Source organism: Empidonax traillii, unplaced genomic scaffold, assembly GCF_003031625.1.
Source record: "Empidonax traillii isolate 1590-97213 ecotype Southwest subspecies unplaced genomic scaffold, ASM303162v1 scaffold335:size599443, whole genome shotgun sequence".
In the NCBI taxonomy this organism is placed as follows: Eukaryota; Metazoa; Chordata; class Aves; order Passeriformes; family Tyrannidae; genus Empidonax; species Empidonax traillii.
In genome coordinates, this window is record NW_020955528.1 from 402,558 (window position 1) to 408,557 (window position 6,000).

At 45.9% G+C, this 6,000-nt stretch overlaps 1 long non-coding RNA gene across 2 annotated transcripts in view; it reads right to left on the bottom strand.

Annotated features, from left to right (window-relative positions):
- Nucleotides 1-6,000, bottom strand: part of LOC114061458 — a 47,775-nt gene that overhangs the window by 20,511 nt on the left and 21,264 nt on the right. The window lies entirely within an intron of this gene.

Here is a 6,000-nt window from a genome sequence, read left to right on the forward strand (position 1 = left end):
CTAGTTTACCCCTGAACTCTGTAATTTCTCTTAAAACCACCTGTCCTTTCCATTACCATCACATGCCTTGCAGCAGGGCTTCTAGCAGAAAAATCTGTATTGAAAATATGGAAGTTCACAAAATTGACTTCAAGCAGCCCAGACAACAAAGGCAGATGACATATTTGCTGCAAATTCCTAAGAGAGGTAACTACATTTCTTGCTTTTATGATAACAGGAAAACCTGAATGAGATATTAATAGGTCCTTTAATCATAATTACAGCAGCTGCCCTTCTCTTTTCCTGAAATGAATGAACACATTGGTAGTTGGCCCTCAAATCCTCCTTAGCTGAATTAAAATTGCTCTCTACTGGACTTCAGACTGAACAAAGCCTGTGTTTCCTTTTGCTGTTGCTGTAGTAAAAGCCTAATGATGAGGGCTGCTCCTCTTGGCATAGGAATTTGCTCTGCAGAAAAGGTTATAAACCAGTCCCCTGATCAGCTCACCCACAAAGAGAAAGCTGCATAAGATGAGCCAGACAGCCCTACTCCACTACTCTCACTCAGTCCTGAGGGGAATATACCGTAACCTAAGAGGTCTTTCCCAGCGTTTACTTTGGTGGCTTTGGAAGGGGTATATTTTTACCCTGAGCCACGAAGAATCTACTCCTGTCTGCAAGTATAATGGCAGAACTGCCTCTGTCCAACATGAGGGCAGCTTCTGGCATCTTCTCACAGAAGCCACTCTCACTACCTCCCCACTGCTAAAGCCTTGCCATGTAACCCCAACACTTACCTACAGGATGACACAGTCCACTCCGCCTATTCCTCTGCTCCTCCCGGCCCCTGCCCTCTCCACAGCAGGTCACGGAGGAGAACGTGGGACCCACCAGGTAAACAAAGGGGCTGAGAAGTGGATCACACACATTAAGTGCCTTTAACTGATATACACACCTCTGGCACTAGCTCCCTTGTCATCTAACTCCAGCAAGTATTTATTAATGAAACCCTCCAGATTGCTGATTCATTTGATTGTTAAAGCTTGTGGAACTCGTACCGTTATTATTCATTGTTATTAATGTTCACAGCTCAGCCTCTCTCTTTCCAATATGCACCACAGAGGAAATCGAAGGCTGAAGCCAATTGTTGCAGTAAATGAGTGATGGAGGTGCCGGAGGACAGGACAGAGCCCGTTGCTCTGGGACTGGGGCACGTTTTTGGGAGTACATCAATCTTCATGCACAGCAACTGCAAAATGAGCAGCTGTTTCAGGTGGGTTCTCTGGTCTGTGCACTGCTTCCTCAGCCAGGTCTCCAGGGAGAATCACCCTAACAAAGCTGTTGGCACAAGCCGGGTTCTGATCTACCTACTGAAACAGGTCTGAAGTCAGCAAGAGCATGGCTCCTGCTAGACAGATTCAACACAACGACCCAGACAGATGCTATAGGCAGGCCACGTGTACAACCTTGTGGAAAGCACATCTCCATAATGGCACATACTGAGGAAAAGCAGAGCTAGCTAACCTCTGGAAGTTCTCTCCACTCCTCTGCAACTGCTCATTCCTCACCCAAGGCCTAGGACAACACCAGCAGGGCATAGGTGATGGTACCTCAGAGCTCAGGAGTGCAACACCCCAATGGGCCATGCCAACAGCAAACAGCATGCTCCCTGCTTCGGCACGCTCCCTCTCCTTCCCTTCTCCAAGCCTCCTCCTCCACCTTTCCACAGCCTCTGTGCTACACGATGTTTGCCCATTCTTGCACCACATAGAAACTCCCCAGGCCAGGATGGTCCTGCTCCTGCCTGTCTGGTGGTTGGAATGCTTCTAAATCCTCAGAAGTATTCTCATGCCAGCTCACCAGAACAATGTATTTGTTCATATTATATTTTTGGAGTCTACAGAGCTGTCACATACCATGTTCAACCCATTATTCATCTCAAACAGAGAATTCTGCAAAGCAAGAGGAAATAAAAGAGAGTTTAATACAGCTTTACTAAAATGGAATTTGCCAAAGACTCACAGAAAAATGGATTTAATTAGGGCTGCTAATGGATAACAGTTTGTTCCTGTGATTTAAAGCAGAAGTTAGATAGTGTCTGTAATTTCAACATTTTTAAATTATATATAGGGGGTTATTTCTCATTTCTACCTTAATTATAAAAATCCATCTTTATGAATCACAATTTTGAGGCAAATAAAGCAAAGGCAGCAAAAATGATGTTTTACTTAATAAAACTTTTAAGAACTCACCAAAGAAGCAAAAGACACTTCAGCATGAATAAAACAGACTTAACATAGCAAATCATAGTTGCAGGCATTCCTCTGGATACTACTTAAAGACTAGGCTATCTATTAGAGTTGCAGGCATTAACTGGCCTAACATGCTCCAGCTAGTGATTCCAAATTCTAGAATTTTCTGCTACCCGTTCTCCCATTCTTAAATTGATTGCTGTCAGAATTTTTGACTTGCCTGCAAATTGTTTCTCCATATTAAAGGGAATAAAATGATAAAACCATGAGCCTCCTCTGCAGCCTTTGATTTTATTTAAAACTAACAAATGTTGCTTTTGTGAGATTCCTCCTGTCAGCTGGGTCTGACCATATAACCTAAGTAAATGAGTCCTAACATTGTAAAGCACTGATTAATTTAATTACAAATAGTCCAGATAACTGGTGAGCAAGCTGGGCCTAGCTGCTGTCACTGCTGCAGATTCTGCACCCACCATAATGCATTTTAATATTGCACCTCAGATCAGAATAGAATCAATGAGTGAAGTTCAAATGTGGCACATTTCCTGTTTCTCTGACAGCTTATTTCATGGATCACAGGGACCAAAGTACAGTTGCTTATTCAACAGAGGAAAGAATGAATCAATTTTCATTCTTTAACACACTGTGTGACCTATTCTCTGATGTTCTATCCTTTACAATGGCTCCAGTCTTTTCAAGACCTTCAGTTTTGTCAGATAGAGAAAATTTAAAATAATGACAAAATGCCCTGCCCTAGGTCTGCTTCCAGCTGACTGACTGCTCTCCTGGTAATAAGTCCAAATGAAAGCTATTATGTCACTCGGCTTGAATTAAACAGACAAACTATAATCCTAGACCGCTAAAAATGAGCCAATCTTCTGGAAGATTTCTGTGATCTTGCTCCAAGTTCCCCATGAAAGGTGCTGGACACCACAAAGATTCTGATCCTCATGTGCTTCACTTTCTTACCCTACTTCAGAACATGAAGGAATAACGTGACAGGACAGCTGCTGATCCCGCTCGCTGTGCTGGGAGCTCCTGTACCTGCCCAGCGCAGTGGGCTCAGCACAGGGCACTGAACAGAGGTGCAGGGCCCCCTCCCAACCCGCCATCCCACAGAGCCCTGCTGAGCGAGGATCTCACAGCTCTGCTGCTCTGCTCACCTGCCGGACTCCCTGAAGTTAGCAGATAATGTTACAGTTCTTCAGTACTGCTAGTTTGGGCAGAATTATCAAATTGATATGTGTAATTTTGCAATTTCAGTGTGAAATCTTTTTTTTTTCCACTTAGAAATATCCCAAGGTATTGTGGTTTTAAATCCCCTGTGTGCCTTGTGTCTGTCTTCTTTCATTATTAATCCCAGTTCACTGGTGATACTTGCATTGCTCCTGTCATTTATAACTTGGTTTCAGCTTGCACTTTCTTACTGTAATCATTTTTCAGATGGGGAAGATCAGAGTCTGCAAAGGAGAACAGAGGACAAGGGCGAGTGCTGCGGGCACCTCAGGCAGGTGTGGGGCACCACGCTGATACCCCAAAACCAAGGCAGTAGGGCTCCCTGCAGCTGTGCTGAGGGCAGTGTGCAGGAGCCTGGCACCAAGACAGAGGGGCTTTTGAAGTACCAGACAGATTGTGAACCAAACAGCACAGCCTGAAATAGAAACCCTGGAAAGGACACACTCAGAGGCCTCCACAGGCAAAGAGGATCTCTGCCTCTACTTTCTCAAATTCTCCTTCTTCTGCCTCATACTTTATGACTGACCCCATGAGATTTGCCTGGCCTTAAGACATAAAGGGAATAAATCAGACCTTATCAGAATATTACTCAGATGAAACACACATATCACAGCCAGCTTTATTTGCTTTCTTCTCTGCATATCCAGTAGTTCAAATACAGGGCTTTCAAAGCACTGGATTTAACAAATATCAGTACTTCAGGGCACATGGGCAGACAAATTGTTTTTTTCCAGTTCATAAGATGAATCTGGGAAGAGCATGGGTCACTAAATGGCTGCAACAAACGTTCTAGTGTTTAAGCAGGTCATGAGCTATATAGCAGGGGTTGCTGGTTTGATTCTTTGCCCCTGGTAGATTAATTTTCCTTTTTTATTTTCCTGCCTTTTGTGAAGGAAGTCCAGGGACCCATCACAGCTCAGGACTGCCCAGCACCAGCAACTGCTCCACTTGCTGCTTTGGTCTGGAAGCTAACAGGACACTCAGCTTGTGGGAGCTGGTGTTTGAACTGTGAGCTCTGCAGTATCTGCCACGCCTTTTCTCACCCAGCCAGGAGCTTTCTGCAGCTAAACAAAACACCTGAACTTCCCAATAGTTAGGTTTTAGCACAGTTCTGGAGGATGGTGATATGGGATGGAGGCTGAGCAGCCAGCAGCTATTAGACAGTCAGCTGCTGAACAAGTGGATTTGGATGAGATTCACCTGATCAGCTTCGGGTGCACAAATGAGAACTGTGCACGCAGAGCTGGGAACATGCTGCTATAGAGGTTACACACTGCACCCATCACCAGCACCCTTTTGTCCGCTGGCTATTGAAGACAACTGCCTACTATGCTCTGATGAAGTAATGTGTACAATGGAGCTCTAACAAGATCTTTTCCCTTCAAACAGCGTACAAATTAACAGTCAGCAGCATTTGAAAAATGGCCCTGATCCCTGTCCACATAGGGAGTTTGTTCCCAGTGCAAAGTGCCAGATTATGACAATGATACATACTTCAAGTGGGTGAAAACAAATGAATAATAACACCCTGACAGTACTGCTGTTCCTGAGTGCTTAGGAGCTAGGTAAAACTGACAGTGCAGGATAAATATGGCACTGAGATGAGATGCTGCAGTGTATGACTGGTCAGGGGAATCCAGACTCATTGGCCTTTACAGATGGGTTAATTCTAAAGGCTGCATTGGATCCTGAGCAATAGTTGCCCTCTGAGCAAATAGGAAAGGCTCAGCCTGTGGGAGGACTGAGACACAGGTGCTAGTCCCGCTTGTGAAGGAAGCATCGGATGGTCCTAGAAACAAAGGATGTGAGTTTGCCTGTTGTCCCTGCAGCCCCAAGTGTAGGATAACCCCCCCTGCCTACCCCCTGAGGGTCCAGCCAACAACTCACCTAACAACGCAGTGAGGAAAGTGGGACTGTCCGCAGCCAGAGGCATCCTCAGCACCCATCGACTGTGCACTAGCTTGTTTTCATAGCATAGGCATCACGAGTGGCCAGGGAAAGTATCTGCCATCAGGCTGACAGAAGAAGGGGAGTGTGACCCCTGAATCGCACGTGGCTCTTTACCTGGAGTGCTGTGGAGCCCAGATATGCTCAGGGGTTTCAACAGGCTCCAGAGACACTCCTTGAACACAACCCCCACCTGCTAGTTCAGTGCAATGGACAGACACAACCACTGCTCCAGAGGGACTACAATCAAGATCTGAAGCAATCCTCACCCTGTCTTCTACAGGCTATTCACAAGCACCTGCTAATGGCTGAGGACAAAGAGAGGCCCCCATGCCTCACCAAGCTCTATCTTGGATTGCTTCCATGGTGGTGCTGGAAGTCCCTCCATGGCTTGTCACCACCAGCCCCTAGCAGTGGCACTCCTCAGGCTCAGCTGAGGATCCCTGGCCATGGGGGTCCCTGTGTCTCAGTTAGCTCTGTCTGTCCCCCTGCAGTGCTGAGGTATGTCCTCTACACTTGCAGCACCAGGTGGGCTGTGTCCATCAAGGAAGGCTTGTAAGCCCTGTAAGGCAATCCATCTACGTCC